This window comes from Microcaecilia unicolor, chromosome 1 (genome assembly GCF_901765095.1).
Source record: "Microcaecilia unicolor chromosome 1, aMicUni1.1, whole genome shotgun sequence".
In the NCBI taxonomy this organism is placed as follows: domain Eukaryota; kingdom Metazoa; phylum Chordata; class Amphibia; order Gymnophiona; family Siphonopidae; genus Microcaecilia; species Microcaecilia unicolor.
The window spans coordinates 277,907,683-277,927,221 of record NC_044031.1 but is presented as its reverse complement, the minus strand read 5'-3'; the positions used below and the strand labels follow the sequence as shown (position 1 = coordinate 277,927,221).

At 45.7% G+C, this 19,539-nt stretch overlaps 1 protein-coding gene and 1 non-coding gene across 3 annotated transcripts in view; both read right to left on the bottom strand.

Moving 5' to 3' along the window:
- RPSA (ribosomal protein SA) overlaps positions 1-5,300 on the bottom strand; it is a 44,592-nt gene extending 39,292 nt beyond the window's left edge. Inside the window, exon 1 of one of the 2 annotated variants that reach the window (XM_030206935.1) lies at positions 5,211-5,300. The gene's annotated coding sequence lies outside the window, so the exon portion shown is untranslated. The remainder of the gene's footprint in view (positions 1-5,210) is intronic. The other variant, XM_030206927.1, reaches the window with a different exon arrangement.
- Positions 787-944, bottom strand: LOC115460847. Its single transcript, XR_003940620.1, has one exon. It is a non-coding gene; the product is annotated as a small nucleolar RNA SNORA62/SNORA6 family (small nucleolar RNA).
- Positions 5,301-19,539: the final 14,239 nt, after the last annotated feature.

The following is a 19,539-nucleotide window of genomic DNA, read 5'->3' as shown; positions in this document are numbered from 1 at the left end:
TCAATGGGTATAACTGACGAGCGCAACTCACCTAGAGGCAGTTGTGAACCAGTCAGTGGAAGGAAGGTGCTAGTGTGGAGCACAAGTGGCAGGTGCAGGTGGACCTGAGTTGTGCTGGGGATAGACCCTCTAAGTGGCTACGGGGTAATCCCAGAAGGGTGGCTAGGTGTTTTGTGACAACACTTAACAGTCACAACAGATGTTTCCTCCTAACTAGGGCCAAGACATGTGAAGGAATATTATGATGCCATTACAATGTGGATAAATAGCTTCTTTCCAGTGCTGTCACACTCCTCTTTTACTAAAGTCCCTAAAAAGATGACTAGTGTTTCTAGGATACCACCAACTTCCCACTTATATATTTCTTCAAGTCCATCAACATCAGCACTATAGACTTGCTAATGTATACCAAAGTGCTAAACAGTGCAGCTCAGAGGAGTGAAAACAATCCTTGCAAACTTAGGACATGAAACTGGCCATGGGTACCATGTTGATCATGCACCAAGTAATGACTACTTCCATGCCACCAACACCCAACAATCCTAAGACATTTACCAAATCAACATTCAAGCTCATCCCCTCTTTTTTTGTCACAGATGTCTTGGCAAAGGCAAAAAGTTGCAGGAAGAGCTCAAGTTTTGTGAAAGAGTTAACAACCTGATAGCTCTTTACAGAAATGCTAAAAAGCAGAGTTGACCCTGAAACAGGACAAACATGGAAATTATAAAAACTATTTTCATATTATTCATGCTCTCCACAACCAGATGTTACACATGTATTCTCTGGAGCTGTAGCAAGAACTACCATCAAACTCCACTCACTGGACTACAGTGGCCCTTGTGGTGTTAGCGAAAATCCTGCCATGTTACTATAGCACACTTCCTACACTTAAGAATTCATTGGCTGGAGACCAGCCTCACCTTCAAGCTCTAACACTGTGCAGACCTCAAGTGCAAATCAATAATGCAGTGAACTCATCTCTAGCTAAAGAAATCACCACCAACTAAATTGCACCAAACTCCTACTGACAGCAATTACCTCTCACCATCATCTTATGTTAGTCATTGCCTTGTGTCTATGTTCAAAGCCAATTGAAGACAGCAGTCTATTATATGAGGTATAACTTTTTTTTTTGTTACATTTGTACCACGCGCTTTCCCACTCATGGCAAGCTCAATGCGGCAGGCAATGGAGGGTTAAGTGACTTGCCCAGAGTCACAAGGAGCTGCCTGTGCCTGAAGTGGGAATCGAACTCAGTTCCTCAGGACCAAAGTCCACCACCCTAACCACTAGGCCACTCCTCCACTCAACTTGAATTGAATAGTCGACATTCATGCAGATCCACCACTTTTTCCCCACCTTTGAGCTGAACACCTTTTTGTCCTGATGTAAAAATTCAGGAGAAAACAATCCCTGGTCATACACTGGGAAGTTCTCTTCCTTGGAGCTAGATTTGCCTTTGATTTCCTTGTAAATGTGTTAGATTTAAGAATAATGTAATTGGGAGGGTTCAAAGAATATATACAATTTTTTTTTTTTTTTTTGGGGGGGGGGGGGGGGGGGGGAGAGAGAACTTCCAAGACATCTCATGGCTGAGTTATAAGGAGGAAAAACATTATGATATAATTGATGTATTTTTTTCTGTACTGCAGTAAGAACCTATGTAGCCTTGAATCACATCATTGAAAGATTTGTTCCTCCATATTGCTTTCAGGCACAAACCAAAATGTTTGGCTCAATTAAGGGGCTCACCATCTACCCAAAACTCTGGGCATCAGTGGCGTAGCAAGGTGGGGGCGGTCCGCCCCGGGTGTCAACGGGTGGGGGGGGGGGTGCTCCGTCCACCCCCCCCCCCGGCGCAGCGCCTCTCACTCCCCCCGACAGTCCCCACCTGCCTACCAGCTGAGCTCCGGCCGGCACCTCCAATCTGCAGCGCTGCTGACTTTAAATGAAGAAAACCGTCTCGTCGTTGGCCCTTCACTACTGAGTCCCGCCCTCTGATATAACTTCCTATTTCCTCGAGGGCGGGACTCAGTAGTGAAGGGCCAACGACGAGATGGCGGTTTTCTTCATTTAAAGTCAGCAGTGCTGCAGATTGGAGGTGCCGGCCGGAGCTCAGCTGGTAGGCAGGTGGGGACTGTCGGGGGGAGTGAGAGGCGCTGCGCCGGGGGGGGGGGGGGGGGGTGCCCGCAGCGGCGATCCGCCCCAGGTGTCAGCCAAGCACGGAACGCCACTGCTGGGCATCAAATACTTTGTGGTCATAATAATGGTATCACAGCATCAGAGACTATGATAAATGCTGGTTTATAGGAAAAGCTGTCTTGAGTTTCACTTGGCAGCAAAACATCAAGGCAGCATGTCAGACAAGCAGGCCCAATACTACATCCTTGTTTAGCCACAGAACAGCCTCTCTCAAGTACTACTGTTACTAATCATTTCTACAGTGCTACCAGACATTCACAGTGCTGTACACATTATATGTAGGTACTTTCTCAGTCCTTAGCGGGCTCACAATCTAAGTTTTTTGTACCTGGGGCAAAGGAGGGTTAAGTGATTTGCCCAAGGTCACAAGAAGCTGCAGTGGGAATTGAACCTAGGTTGCCAGGATCAAAGCCAGTTGTAATGAGCTTAAAACCCAGAGTGTGTTGGACAAGGTATAAAATCAGGAAGCTAAACATAAGCAGGTTCAAAAGAAGCTAAAAGAAATGGTGAATCTGTCCAGATAAATCCATCAAGTATGTCATTGTGACAGAATATAAGGCCCATCTAGTTTGCCTGTTTAATTCTCCCAAAACCCAAGATTAGGAATAGAGCAGGTGGTTGAAAACCAGGAGATCCCAGATTAAACCCCATTCTATCTCCTCATCTTGGGCAAATCACTTAACCCTCAAATACCTCAGGTACGTAGACTATAAGCCCTCAGACAGGAAAATAGAAAGTACATGAATTTAACTCATCTTGAGTTACAATTGTACAAAAAAATAAAATGAGCTAAAAAAAAAAATCACATCACTTCCCAGTATTCATCTGATGCAGATGACAGCGCTAGGACACTGCTGAAATGAGTAGACCTCTAAAGCTGATGTCTTAAATTGTTTTTTGTTTCAAAAAGGAATCCTGTTTATCCCACAATTTCCTTAATTTGTTTTCCTTGCCACAATATTTGTTTTATGTTCACCACTATTCTCCTGGTTAATAGCTATGTTAAAAACTAGAACTGTTACATTAATACTTGTGATTAACAAGCAAATCTTGACAGTGATTAAAATTAACACCATTAAATATTAAATGAGATAATGGGAGCACATCCACTCCGTCCTGAAGCTCCTCCCCTCCCAAAGGACATCCACCCCATTCCAGAAAATACTGTCTCTCCACCCCCCCCTTTCTGAGCTTATCTTAAGGCTGCCCTGGAGTTCTAGGATAGGACAGGTAGGAGCAATCCCCAGTCACTCCTGACCATGCTGGATCCAGGTTCAAAATGACAGCCGTGACATGTCCTGTAACTATCTCACAGTAGGACCCCCAGCAGTAGTACCATGAAACTGTAACTACTGGTTGTAGCCAGTTTTGAAACTGAGGCATTCTAGCACATTCTGCGCTAGGTCTGTCTTCAGAGCCAATCAGGGCACAGAGTATTAGCACTAAGGATGTTTGAACAATGACACTGCAGGCAGGTTACTTTTCTCTTTTGTGGAATGTAGCTAAGACAAAAACAGACTTCTGTTACAGCTATAAGGCAAAGGTCAAATACAACCTGCTGGCAAGCCAAGGAAAATAGTGTCACAGGGCAGCAATACAAAACACAAAGCATGGAAGCCCCCTCTTCAGACTCAATGGGTATGAAGGGGCCCTTCAGTAGCAGGGTTGCTGTGAGACAGTTGGGCCTGGGGCAGGACTGGACCACCGCAATCATGCCCTCCAGACAGCTAGAGACGCAGCCCACAGCCAGGCCAAGGGCAGGACTGGACCACTGCGTACCCCCCCCCCCTTCTGTCTGAGTCATTGCTATGCTGCTTCCTCACTCTGTCCTCTCCTGAGACTCGGGACCCAGATCATTCCATTAACACGACTGTAATCATCTGGGTCCTGGGCAGCACATACAGCAAGAGATGACAGCCCTGGACACAGACAGGAAGAAACCTGCCAGCACCAGGCCCCCGCCTTGGAGGCGGGGTCCAGGGAACTTTGCATGGCCCGCCCCTCCCTCCCTGTGACCCTGCTTAAGAGTCAATGCTCTTGGGAAAGGAACTTTACAGGCACATCCACAACTAGCCCCCCTCCTCACTGAGAAATTCAGCCTATTACCCACTTAGTGGACTCAATATCACCACCAGCGAGGTCAGAAGTGATATTCAGCAACGCTACTGTGGCAGCAATTCAAAATACCATTAACAGCAATCAAAATGCTTAATCGAGTGATTAAGTGGAAGAGTAGCATAGTGGTTAGTGCAGTGGACTTTCATCCTGGGAAACTGAGTTCGATTCCCACTGCAGCTTCTTGTGACTCTGGGCAAGTCACCTAACCCTCCATTGCCCCTGGTACAAAATAAGTGCCTGAATATATGTAAACCGCTTAGAACGTAGTTGCAAAAACCTCAGAAAGGCGGTATATCAAGTCCCATTTCCCTTCCCTTAACTGTTCAATCAAATTTGAACAGCAGCAACTATATTAAAGATTTACTTTATTCGCGGAGCATGGTTTAACATGCAGAAGCGATTTAGTTTACCCTCCAGAAGGCATTGGTGTTGGGGGAGGGAGGAAGGAAAGGGGCACCCCACGCACCTAAACAAAAATGTCGAACGCTCCTCCCCCAGCTTCATTACGTCATCACCATGCTAAACGCCCCAGGCCACGCCTATTAGAAAGCCCCGCAAAGCCTGAGAAACCAAACCAATCCGCGATACCTACGAGCATTAGGGTTTTTTTTTGTGTGTGTTTGTTGTAAAGAGCAGCCGTGGATAACGTCCCTCCCACAAGTTAGTACATATACTAAAATAAATAGGGCGCGAGGGACTTTTTCCACAGCACATTAAACCATTACTTTAAAAAAATTGTAATAAATGCAATACATTATAGAAAAATAAGCTCACTTGTTTTTCTATAATGTATTACCCGTACACATTTATTAATGCCATAGTTAAGGTTGCTAAAACTATAAAACAAGAAGAATAATAAATGAAAAACCACCACCCTCCGCTGCACTCACAAAAAAAAGCCAACGCCGTATGGAGACCTCGCTCGATATGGACAGAAAAGAGGGCCTTATGCCGAAGTGACGTCTATAAATACTCTCTTCTTGGACCAATCGCAGAGCGTTTCCTGCGAACCGGAACGTTCTATTTTAACCCAGGAAGAGGGAGAGAATTTCGTGGTCCAATGAGAAGCTCGCCATATTGTGAGGCTAGCGACGCCATCTTTGATTTGGGCATAAAAAATGCCCCTCTAGTCATGTGAAATGCTGCGTGAGGATAAACGTCAGCCGGGCTCTCACCCCATACGTGTAATTAACAGAACCATCTGTACGATTACAGCATTGGCAAGACTCTGCTCATGTGGTTTGAAGGGTGACGGGGGTTATTTGTGCGACAACTTAGTTTGGATAGGACAAAGAGTTGCATTTGATTGGTTTCTACAAAGATATGGAAGAAAGGCTTCCAAGCGACTATACACGATCGGACGGAGTTCCCCAGTCAATGCCAAAATAACATATAACACAAAGCATCCGAATCCGATAACCTGCATAATAACTGGAGCCTTTGTATTGCCACTGGGGGCGCTGCTTTGCCCCTTGTTAGAAGGTGGGGTTTCCTATAGAAAAGGAAGTAAAAGTTTTATTTCAAGTGTAAGGGCCTCTTCACAAACCAAATTGTGTTTAATAGGATTTAATATTAACCTCCTTTATGATGAGATTCACCCAAGAACAGAAGTACAACAGGTATAGCTTGACAAACAACTTACATTTTTGGTAACACCAATTTATTCTTGGGTGAATATCTTCATAAAGACAGTTAATATATCCCAATAAATAAATATAGAAAAATAAATGGAGATAAAGACCATATGGCCTATTCAGGCTGCCCATCAATGCCATCATCTACTTTCACTGTTACTCCCTTAAAGATCCTATGTACTTAGCCCAAGCTCTCTTAAGTAGAGAGGTGTGGTAGCCGTGTTAGTCCACTCTTAAAGGTTATCAATAGAAATCAAACAAAATAAAACATGGAAAAGAAAATAAGATTATACCTTTTTTATTGGACATAACTTAATACATTTCTTGATTAGCTTTCGAAGGTTGCCCTTCATCAGATCGGAAATAAGCAAATGTGGTAGCACATAGTATATATAAGAGAAACATCAAAGCATTACTTTGCCAGTCTGACAGAGTGGGAGGGTGGGGACATCAAAGCATTTCATTGATATTCTAACAGGATGGGTGAGAGGAGGGTAATAAACAGAGAAATACGTTATGGTTTATAATGGGTTAGAAAACCCAGATCCTTATTAAGTCCTGTCTGTTGGGTGTTAAAATATTCAATCATTCTTATTTCAAAGGTCTCGCGTTCCTGTATTGTTTTAAAATTACCTTTCAGTATTCTTACTGTGAAATCACTGGTGCAGTGTTCTGATCTTGTAAAGTGTTGGCCGACAGGGGTGGGGGCTTGACTGGCACCGGCTATTTTCATGTGATGTCTGTGCAGATTTAATCTTGTCTTAAGCATCTGGCCTGTTTCTCCAATATAGCATCCTTCGTTACATTTTTTACACTGAATGATATATACCACATTGGAAGATGAGCATGTAAAATAGTCCTTTATGTTTAATATTTTCCCCTTGGAATGACTGCGGGGTCTTGTGAAACGTTTTGGCAAAGCTTGCAGCTGGATGTGTTACAGGGAAACGTGCCCTTTTCTTTTTTGGTCTGTGTTGGGAGTTTACTTCTGATCAGCTTGTGTTTTAAATTTGGTGACTGTGGTGGGGATGGGAATATCTCTTTCAGTAATTCATCCTCCTGGTAAGGGCTGTAGGTCTCTTATGATTTTCCTCAGTTTCTCCAGCTCTAGGTTGTATATCTCTACAAGGGGAATTCTGTCTGTGGCTTTTTTCTCTTTGTACTGTAGCTGATTGTCCCTGGGTATTTTGAGGGAGGAGGCTTAATAAGGATCTGGGTTTTCTAACCCATTATAAACCATAAAGTTGTATTTCTCTGTTTATTACCCTCCTCTCACCCATCCTGTTAGAATATCAATGAAATGCTTTGATGTCCCCACCCTCCCACTCTGTCAGACTGGCAAAGTAATGCTTTGATGTTTCTCTTATATATACTATGTGCTACCACATTTGCTTATTTCCGATCTGACGAAGGGCAACCTTCGAAAGCTAATCAAGAAATGTATTAAGTTATGTCCAATAAAAAAGGTATCATCTTATTTTCTTTTCCATGTTTTATTTTGTTTGATTTCTACTGATAACCCAAGCTCTCTTAAATTCAGATACTGTTTTTATCTTCACTTCTTCCATACTTTCAGTAGGGGGCATGGGTAGCTTTGGAGGCCCTGTCACTTAATGGCTGAGCACTAACCCTAGCAGCCACCTAGAGGGTCCTACCCAGCACTACCAGGCATGCCTGCACCTACACTGGCATACCCTCCACCCACCACTGGGTCCTGTTTGCCTCTGGGCGAGTCTCCCACCCACAAGTTATTCCATGGTGGTTTCTAGGGATACTGGGAGCCACAATCTTGGGGCTCCACAGTTCCTATTAAAACACTCACAAACTGAGAACACAAACTGCCAGGATTCTTAGTCAATCCAGGACAACATAGCTAACAAACTAATAGGTTTATCATAAAAAAAAAAGTAGAACAGTAAAAGTTTTAAAACAGGACCAGGTAAAATAACAAGGATTTAATCTAAGTAGTACCTGGGGAGATCAGGAAAGAAACTGGTCACAGAGCAGAGATCTACTCTCAGCTGAGACTGGGGAGTTCTAACACAGTCTGGGTGGGCTAGATCCATAGGCGTAGTTTGACTGTTTCATTTGGGGGGGCAAAGAATGGGCGGAGCATATTAGCATATCATTTGCATATATACATATGCAAATGAATATGCTAATGTGGAGGAAGGAATTGAATTTACAGGCAAAATATCACAGATGCACATTTCAAAAAGCTGACACATTTCAATTAATAAATTATGAATAAAATACTTTTATCTACCTTTGTTGTCTGATCATTTAGTTTTTCTATTCGCTTTGGTCCCAGTGTCTTCTGTTTTATTCAGTGTCTTCTTTCCAGTAGGCTTCCCTCTGCTCCCCACCCCTCGCAGTCCCATCCATCTCTTGCTCCTTCCCTCTGCTCCCCACCCCTCGCAGTCCCATCCATCTCTTGCTCCTTCCCTCTGCTTCCCACCCCACCCAGTCCCATCCATCTCCTGCTCCTTCCCTCTGCTTCCCACCCCTCCCAGTCCCATCCATCTCCTGCTCCTTCCCTCTGCTTCCCACCCCACCCAGTCCCATCCATCTCCTGCTCCTTCCCACCCCTCCCAGTCCCATCCATCTCTTGCTCCTTCCTTCTGCTCCCCACCCCTCCCAGTCCCATCCATCTCTTGCTCCTTCCTTCTGCTCCCCACCCCTCCCAGTCCCATCCATCTGTTGCTCCTTCCCTCTGCTCCTCACCCCTCCCAGTCCCATTCATCTCCTGCTCCTTCCCTCTGCTCCCCGCCCCTCCCAGTCCCATCCATCTTCCCTCTGCCCCCCCCCCCCCGCGAGGTCCAAGATGGTGACTCCGTTTACCCCCTCTCTTCCTCCCTCCCTCCCTCCGCCGCAGGCAACAGTCTTCAGCTTTTTCAGTGTTCCTGGCAGCGGTAGCAATGTACACGCTGCCTTCGGTCTGCCCCGGAAGCCTTCTCTTCAAGTTCCTGTTCCCACCTATGCGGGAACAGGAACTTGAAGAGAAGGCTTCGGGGCAGAGCCAAAGGCAGCGTGTACATCGCTACCGCTGCCAGGAACGCTGGAAAAGACTGCTGCCTGTGGCGGAGGGAGGGAGGGAGGGAGGAAGAGAGAGGGGTAGACGGACACGCTCCTCTCCGTCCGCTACTCCGCTTGGCTTCCCTGCCCTCTCTGTCTGCGTCCTGCCTTCCTCTGACGTCAGAGGAAGGCGGGATGCAGAGAGAGCAGGAAAGCCAAGCGGATGGAGAGGAGCGCGTGCGTGCATGTGTTTTGTTTTTTTTTTTAAACTAATGGCGCGGCGGCGCCTCATCGTCGTTTGGGGGGGCATTGCCCCCCTCGCCCCCCCAGTCTACGCCTATGGCTAGATCTTTGGCTTCAGGGCCAATCAGGGCACAAAGCATTTACACTGAGGATATTTTGCCAATGGCACTGCAGGTTACTTTTCTTCTGGGGGGTTTTCCTCTTTTTCTTTGGGAAGGTAAGGTGAAATAAAACACACCTCCACTACAGCTATAATGCAGAAGTCAGACACCACCTGCTACCCAATCAAGGGAAATACACTGAAGGGAAGAAAAGTGTCATAGGGCAGCATTACAAATCACAAAAGTTCCCAGTTTCACCACACCTCCCCCCTTCAAGAGAGACCCTGGTCTGCGGCCCATTCGGACTGCTGGTTGGGTTTCAACAGTCTAGTGTCAGGGCGGTCCTGGCTCTTCCTTCCTGGAGATTCCATCAGCATTGCCATATTCACTGTCCTTCTTGTGCTCTATGGTGAAATTATACATCTGTAGGAACAGACTCCACTAAAGTAGCTTCCCATTCTTGCCTGAGACTCCTTTAAGCCAGACCAATGGATTCTGATCTACGATGACAATAAAGTCTTGCCCATACAGACAGTGGTGTGCTGGAGCCGGCTTGCACCGGCTCGCAAGAGCCGTTTGTTAACTTTTCTTCCTACTTGTGAGCCGGTTGTTAAAACCGGCAAGCAGGCTCTCCTCCCTCCCTCCGGATCCGTCCCTCACCGACCTGTCCTTCGAATTCTTTGGGGCAGGCAGTCTTGCCTGCCAGCGCTAACTCTCCCCTGCTGACGGTTTGCGCTTTAAAAATGGCCACCGAGACTAAAATTTAAAAAACAAAATGGCCACCGAGACTTCCAGAGGCGGCCTCACGAGACTTCTGCTGAAGTCTTGGAGGCCGCCCTTGTAAGTCTCAGTGGCCATTTTGAAGCGCAAACCGGAAGGGGAGAATCAGCGCTGGCAGCAGGCAGGCAAGACTGCCTGCCCCGAAGAATTCGAAGGACAGGTCCGTGAGGGACGGATCCGGAGGGAGGGAGAAGTCGCCACTGAACAACTCGGGAGGGGTGGCAGGGGAGAGAAGAGAGTCGCTGGGCATGGGTGGATGGAGGGGAGAGAAGGGTCGCTGGGTATGGGTGCATGCATGGCAGGGGAGAGGAGGGTCACTGCTGGACATGGGTGGATGGAGGGCAGGGGAAAGGGTCACTGGGTATGGGTGCATGGAGGGCAGGGGGAGACAAGGGTCGCTGGACATGGGTGGATGGAGGGCAGGGGAGAGGAGGGGAGAGAGAAGAAATGCTGGACATGGATGGAGGGGAGGGAAGAGTGAGGAAGGAGATGAGATGAGGGAAAAGGAAGAGAGGAGAAAAACTGCACATGGATGAAGAAAATAGGCAGAAGCTGAGGACCAGAAATGAAGAAGAAAGGAGGAAAGGAAATAAATAAATAAATGGAAAGGAAGCCCTGGAAACGGAGTTAAGAGGACAGATAGCAGCAGCATGATCAGAAAAACAGTCACTAGACAACAAAGGTAGAAAAAAATCATTTTATTTTCAATATGTTCCACTTTGAGAATCAGGTGCTCAACATTAAAAGTTTATATTTATTTACTTATTTATAGCATTTTATCGCACATTAAATATGTATTAGATTGGAACCTGGGATCATTTAATTTTTTCCCCTGGAGTAATGCATTGCCGCCACCCCCCACCCCCCAGGCTCTCTCCCCGGCTATAGCCAGCTCTGCAATTTGGGGGGATGGGGCGCAGAGGGGGACCGGGGAGAGAGCCTGTTGTTAAACATTTACCAGCAAACCACTGGATACATCCTAGCCTTTGAGAAAGTCCTAATGTGGCCTTTAAACACCACTTGAAGGGGGGTCACGTGATGCAGTGAGCGGCAGAGGACGTGTCTCACTCTAGCTGCTCAAAGCCTCGTTCGAAAATCACCTTACTCGGCGATCTCCACCCTTGAGAACAACTTACACTGCAAAAAAGCATCTTTCTTATCATATGGACAAATATATAACGAGATCTCTGATGGCTCAAACGGCGAAAAGTGGAAAGAAAAAGGAAGATAAAGTAAGAGCTAGCGAATCCAATATGGCGCCGGTTTCGCCGACGCCTTCTCCTCCCTGCCAGAATGCAGAAGCGCTCATCCCAGAACTCACAGAGGCGGTTGTGCGGGCATTAGCTCCACAATTTGATCAATTATCAGCACAAATAGCGGGCATAACGGCGGTGACCTCAGAGCTTTTGCGACGCACGGGTGAGTTGGAGGCCCGAGTGGCTGAGGTGGAGGAGGGGCACCAGGAACATTCTGGTGAACTGGAACGCCTGTCCCGCATGGTGCATGACTACTCGGAAAGAATAGAGGATTTGGAGAACCGTTCCAGGCGAGACAACCTTCGCTTTGTGGGCTTCGCAGAGTCCTTGTCAGATGCCAATTTAAAACCTACGCTTGAAACTTGGTTACAGGCGACCTTTCCTGAAGCGGGAGAAGGGAGGCCGATCCGACTTGAGCGAGTCCATCGAGTGGGGCCTAGACCAGTGAGAGATCAGCGCCCTAGGGTGGTCATAGCAAAATTTCATGACTACTCACAAAAGGCTGCCGTTTTACGAACATACAAAGGTAGCAGAGATACCACTAAATATGATGGCACCCTAATTCGTGTTTTCCAGGATTACTCGGCGGCTCTAGCAGCGCAGCGACGGGCATTCTCGGCAGTCTGCACAGGCCTGGTGGACAAGAAGTACAGATTTATGTTGCAGTACCCAGCTACTTTAAAAATAATGGAAAATGGTGTTTGGAAAGTCTTCACTAAACCAGAGGTAGCTGCAGAATGGCTGAATAAACAAGTTACAGGGCCAGCGGATTGACTAAAACATCTTTTGCTTTGGGTCTGTATGGAGACGTTAGAGAAACACGCACATTTCTGTGGAGTATGCCACTCGAATATGAAAAGTTATCTGTTGGAACTTTGTTGAGCAGTTGTAACACTGGTTTGAGCGGCCAAGCCTATTTTGGAGAGAATTGGCACAATATGTAAGACTGGAGGCGCTCAGATGATTGAGAGACAAAACCAGGACAGGAACATTAATAGGTGTAAACCGGAGCCACTTAGCTCGCAGACACACCGAGCTATACAAGAGAAGTATTACCTGGTTGGTTGAGTGCCTGGAGAGGGTGGAGGGAATTTCGGAAATTTGTTAAAGTTAATTAGGTTTGACTGAGAGCGAGGCTTTACTGGCACCCATTGATCCCACATCGGACGCGACTTGTTCCAGGTTGCGTCTGGTGAAGGAGGCCTAGGTACGATTAAATGGGGAATAATGTAGGGAAGAGGGTTGGGAAGGGGGGGGGGGGCTGGGAGAAGAAGGAGAGAAGGGAAGAGCTGAGATAAGATCGGTATTGTGGGTGGGGGAGGGAATAGGGGAAAGACACAAAATCAATTACTTCCTATATTGGATGATGGAGTTCAGTGGGAAGGAGCTGGTGCAGTCTGCACGACGAGGCTCTGTGGGAGTGCAAACATTGGGTGCACTCTGTTGCCGCGCCAGGGCAGGTAAGAATGTGAAGCTACTGAGAACTAATCAAATGCCATTATTGTTACAGACACAGGACTGCTGGGTGAGGGCTGGGCACCCGGGGGTCTTAAGAATACAAGAATCACACAATTTATGTAACCAGGTTGACTTAGGTGATGGCTAAACCATCAGCCCCCAGATTGATATCATGGAATGTATCTGGTATATCCTCCCCCATAAAACGCACAAAAATCTTGACAGCGTTGCAGCGCCACCAGGCTGGAATAGCATGCCTTCAAGAAACCAAATTAACAGACGCAGAGCATCAAAAGCTTAAACAGCGCTGGGTGGGAGAGTGTCACTTTGCTTCCTCCGGTGGTAAAAGAGGAGGAGTGGCAATCCTAATACACAAACATATGCAATGCACGTCAAAGCTAATTTGCAAAGATAAAGAGGGCAGATATATACTCTTACAACTAAATATAATGGGGCAGGAAGTTTTTCTGCTTAATGTCTATGGCCCTAATGTATATGACCATTCTTTTTTCCAACACCTGGTCCGGCTAGGAATCCAATACGGTCACGCCCCATGGATAGTGGCTGGGGACTTTAATCAAGTCATGGATGGGTTACAAGACCGCTCGGGGCCGCAGGTAAGCTCAGCGCATGGGTCTGGAAAAGGGTTGGGATATTTGACCACCGCCTTGGATCTCATAGACCCATGGAGGTTAACGCACCCTACATCTAAAGACTACACACATTTATCGAGAGCACATAGTTCGTGGTCAAGAATAGACTACATACTGATATCCTCAACTTTGTTTTCCCAAATACCCCGTGCAGAGATAGGAGTGATGGAGGTCTCAGATCATGCAATGATTTGGATCGAACTGGAGCTGGGAGCAACTAGGTTGCGCCATCATGTATGGAGGTTTCCCAGATATTTGATAGATGATACGGACTTTCAAGACTACCTGAAACAACGGTGGTCCCACTTCTTAGACACAAATGGGGGTCATGTGAGGGAAGCGAGGTTGTTCTGGGAGACTTCCAAAGCGGTGGTTCGAGGGGATATAATTGCCTATATGTGTGCCCGTTCGAAGCGACTGGCACAGGGAGTGAAACACCTAGAATCCGCATATCAAGCAACGAAACGGGCACACATAGCACACCCCTCACAAGAGACCAAGGAGGTTATGCTAGCCTCTTTGGCAGCTCTGAATACAATGATCCACGAGAAAACAAAGAAACAATTCTTTCATAGATCCTTCTCCTTTCACAAACATGGTAATAAGTCTGGGAAACTATTGGCTCGCCTTAACAAGACCTGGGGAGGAAATAGGTTTATACCAACACTCCGAGACGCAGAGGGCAAACAGGTGAATAACCCAGAGGAGGTAGTGCGGTTATTGGAACAGTATTATACAAACCTATACACAGGCCCAGAGCCCTTTTTGGGTCCACCCATAGAAGATTACTTGGCTGATTCTGGAATGCCACGCCTGAACCCCGAGGTGCTAGAGAAATTAAATATGCCTATTCAGGCCAAGGAGTTGCAAAAAGTAGTGAAATCATTAAAACGAGGATCGGCCCCGGGCCCGGATGGGTTTGGGGCTGAATATTACCAGTTGTTGTTCCCACAAATGTGTGGCCCACTTCTGGATTTTTTCGATGAATCCATTGAATGTGGGGGATTTAGGCGAGAATCAAATGAAGCCTTGATAACCCTAATACCAAAAGAAGGCAAACCCCCAGAAAGCCCGAGCTCTTACAGGCCTATATCACTTATAAATGTGGATCTCAAGATTCTAGCGAAAGTCCTCTCTGAGCGTCTGTCCCCTTTAATACCAAGTTTAGTGGGAGAGGGCCAGGTGGGGTTTGTACGGGGTAGGCATCCTTGCCACAATGTAAGGAAGGCATGTTTGGCCATCGCACAGAGTCTTACCCAGAAGGAACCACTGTTGCTGGTTAGCCTTGATGCGGAAAAGGCTTTTGATAAGGTCCGATGGGATTATCTGTTTTCCGTTCTTAAATACATTGGCCTTAGAGGGTGGATACTCAAAGCTATAGAAACGCTATACGCAAATCCAAAGGCTTCATTATTGGTCAATGGTATGAGATCAAACTCCTTTTCTATATCATGTGGTACGAGGCAGGGCTGCCCACTTTCACCAATCTTATTTTTGTTACACCTTGAACCCTTGTTGTGCACTATTCAAAGGGACCCAGATATAGAGGGGATTAGATTTCACTCACAGGAACTCAAAGCTTTAGCGTTTGCAGATGACATGCTGCTAACCCTGACAAGGCCCCAATCTTCCATATCCCACTTATTTGGCACCCTTGAAGAGTTTGGCTCCTACTCGGGCCTTTCTCTGAATATGAGTAAATCCATGGCATTACCAGTTCAGATACGGACACGTATGGCTTGGGAGGGTGAATTTCCGTTGTCTTGGGCGGAGGGTAAACTGAAGTACTTTGGCATATGGCTAACAGCTGACTTGACCTCTTTATACAAACTGAACATAGAACCTCTTAAACTGAAAACTAGACAGACGCTGCAGACGTGGTCAACTTTGCCCCTCTCTTTGATGGGGCGGATAGCCCTTTACAACATGATTCTAGTCCCAAAATGGGTTTATGTCTTGCAGGTGTTACCTTTGTTTCTGAAACATAGAGAAGACCTGATGTTGACGAGGGTGGTCACCAAATATTTATGGAATGGGAAAAAGCCAAGATTACCAATCTCTAAATTATATCTCTCCAGAGTTAAAGGGGGGTTGGGACTTTTAAACTTAAAGCTCTTCTCTGTGGCCAGCAACATGCGACACCTTTCAGACTGGTTTCGTAATACGAGTTACTTTTCGTGTACCAACATGGAGACCAAAGTGTTTTTCCCCCGTCATTTCAGTTCTTGGCTACATGCTGCTCCAGGGGCAGTAAATACGCCCCGATATTTCACACCAGTGGTGTCTCCATTGAGACAGACGTGGCGTTGGCTGGGCCGCAAGTTTGGCTTTCTGGCGACTTGTACTCCGCTACTACCGATACGGGGCAACAGTCAATTTCCCTCGGGGAGCACAACCAGACTTTTTTCAGACTGGGAAACACGTGGTATCAGATACATTCACCAATTATACACAGACGAAGGTATTTTAAAACCCATGGAGGACTTAGATAGAGAGTATGGTACACTTAGTAGAGACTTTTTTGCCTCCTTTCAATTACGACATTATTTACGGTCCCTTCCACCCACACACTTGAGTCCCCAAATATGGAGCCGACTGATGTCTCTTTTAGCTTTGGATGCTCAGGGGTCTGTCCCATTAAAATATTACTACTCGGAAATACGGGAACAACTAGGTGAGAACGATTATGAATACTTGGCTGCACAATGGAATAAAGAACTGTCAGTGAATATTCAAGCTGAATATTTGAGGGCATGCTTTCTAGACATCTCCAGAATTTCGGAGAGTGTGGCGCTGCAAGAAACGGCATATAAATTCCTGTCTCGAATGTTTTTTTCCCCACATAGAGCATGGAGGGCTCACATGAATCAGGATGACAGATGTTTGAAGTGTGGCCACTCCCCAGCAAGGATTGGACATATGTTCTGGACTTGCCCCAGAATAACCCGATTTTGGACACAGGTGTGTGAGCATGTGTCAGAAATGTGGAAGATCACTTGGCGGAAGAAGCCGCAACTGCTATTCCACAAATTTCATTTGGCCCAAAAAACACCTAAGGGGTTGCGCCCATTCCTAAAAAAAACGGTTTTACTGGGCAAGAAGGTTATCTTGCACTTATGGATTACACCAGACTCGCCGAGTTTGTCTCAATGGCGAGCGAGAATGATCTTTTTATGCTCTTTAGAACGTAGAGCAGTGGGCGATTTGGCCTCACCCAGAGGGGAGTCATTTTGTCTGACATGGGCCCCCTTCTGGGACTCATTAACGGAGGTGGCTAGAAGTAGAATTTTGAATTCTTAACGGTTGAATGGATGGGTTTGCCCTGGTGTGGTGACGAGGAAAGGGGAGTAGACAAGATTTTGTGATAAGATGTAAGAGATAAACCAAAAGTCAATGCAGTATTGGCCAAAGTACCCTATAGACCCATGTGATTGGGAATAACAATACGAGATGAACAATGAAGGAAAGCCGAAGTAGCTTGACTTAAAAATACGAACATGTTTTCTGGCTGAGAAATGAGCTTAATATTGTATAATTGCATAAGCTGCAGAGCTGAGTAGTAACTATCTGACTCCTCATTCAAAATGAAACTTGGGGAAGGGAGGGGGGGAGGGGGGTGGACGGGGGGGAGGGGGAGATGCAAAATAAAAGAAAACTGTTAAAAATTGTTAGAGGCTACTGACTGTATAGCAAAGCCTTTCAGTTGTATTTTTGTAAATAGCCCTGTAAATTGTATTATTATCTCTTTAATAAACAAATTCAAACATAAACACCACTTGAACTTAGGGGAATTACTTGGTAGAGTTTCTCATATATTCGATCATAATCTGGGTAATTTAAATGTGGATAATATATCTACTGTAATTATGTGACAAAAATTAGTCATATTACTGTCTCATATAGTATTTGGATCTTTCAGTTTCAATATCATACTGACTACAACAGCACATAGGTAGTCTATACAATTTTGTGTCCATGTGGACTTTATTACATTGGACAAACGCACTGCAAAATCAAGCAGCATATCACTGAAGATTTGAGTGGTATAAGGACACAGACAGGAAGCCCTGCTAACTCAACATTGGGAACAGTTTGGCGATTCCACTTCTGAATTCCGATTTGCGAGTTTGTTGTGTGTGGACTTGCCTCGAGGAGGTGATGTTTCGAGAATATTTGTGGAAAAGGAACAACGATTTATTTTCCAATGGAACACTGTTTTTCCCCACCAGCCTTAACAAGGAAGTGGAATGGGTCATGTCACTGGATTAATTGGTTTATAAACTAAACTAGATCCAACATGGTAGCACTAGCATTTCATAGTAACACAGTAGATGCAGACCTATATGGTCCATCCAGTCTGCCCAACAAGATAAACTCATTGTATGTGATACTTTATATGTATATCGCCTCCCAAGTCCAACTGTTTGGTCACCCAGTCAAAGAAATCAATCAGATTCGTCTGACATGACCTGCCTCTAGTGAAGCCATGCTGCCTCGGGTCCTGCAGTCCACTTGATTCAAGAAAACTCACAATCCTCTGCTTTAGAAGCATTTCCATAAGTTTGCTCACCACTGAGGTTAGACTAACAGATCTGTAATTTCCAACCTCCTCCTGCTCTTGTGCAGAGGGACCACATCTGCCATTCTCCAGTCCTCCGGGACCACTCCAGACTCTAAGGAAGCATTGAAAATGTCAGACAGCGGAGCCGCCAAAACCTCTCCAAGTTCCTTGAGCACCCTCGGATATATCCCATCAGGCTCCATCGCTTTGTCTACTTTTAGTTTAGCTAGCTCCACATGAACACGGTCTTCTGAGAATCGGTCCTGGTCTTCCATACATCCATCCCCATTTGTATTTGTTTTCTGCGGTCCTACCCCCAGGCCTTTCATCTGTGAACACAGAACAGAAATTATTGTCAAGCAGTTCAGCTTTATCCTTATCAGCTTCTACATATGCCTTCCCCTTAGCTTTGAGTCTCACAATGCTATTTTGGCGCTTCCCTCCTGTCACTTATAAATCTGAAAAACATCTTGTCCCCCAATTTTATCGTATCGGCTAGCTTTTCTTCCATTTGCCTCTTCGCATTCCTGACAGCTTCTATTAGCTTTTCCTGGTATTTTTGCCTGTCCTCCTCTTTCTGAGTGTTCTTGTAACATATGAAGGCTAACCTTCTTTCCCTTACCTTTTCAGCTACTATGCTTGAGAACAAGAGCAACCTTCTTTTCCTCTTACTTTTATGTAATTTTCTAGCATAAAGGTTTGTTGCCTTTAAAATAGCTTCTTTCAGTTTCACCCACTGCTGTTCTACTTCCTTCAACTGTTCCCATCCAACTAACTCTTTCCTGGGAAATTACCCTATCTCGGCAGTTATTCTTTTGAAATCTAGGACCTTCAATCTCGAATAAGCCCTCTCCTCCTTTGTCTTAATATTGAACCACACCATTCGGTGATCGCTAGATGCCAGACGATCTCCCATCATAAGAACAGAAACATTTTCCCGTTTGTGAGCACCAGGTCTAGGATAGGTCCATCCCGCATAGGTTCCTTTGCCAACTGTTGAAACAATTGTACTTGTAGAGAATCCAAGATCTCTTTATTTCTAGATGACTGCACAGCAAGCCCCAATTGACGTCCAGAATGTTAAAATAGCCTATTAGTAATAATTCCCCTTTCCTAGCTATTTTGTGGATGTCTTCAATTAGGTCTCTGTCCATTTCTTCTGACTGTGAAGGTGACCTATATATTACACCAATGTAAATACATTTCCCTTTTCCTGTTATCAGTTTAACCCACAATGCTTCTTCTTTACCCCATATGTCCTGCAGTTCTGTCACTTTAATATTATTTTTAACATATAATGCCACTCCTCCACCCTTTTTTCCTACCCTGTCCTTCCTGAATAGATTATAGCCAGGTATAACTATATCCCAGTTATGGCTCTCTGTGAACCACGTCTCCGTGACTGCCACTAAATCCAAGTCGGCTTCTATCATTGCAAACTCTAGATATAGAAATTTGTTTCCCATACTACGGGCATCGGTATACAAGGCTCTCCAGATGTGACTCTTTTTTCCCTTT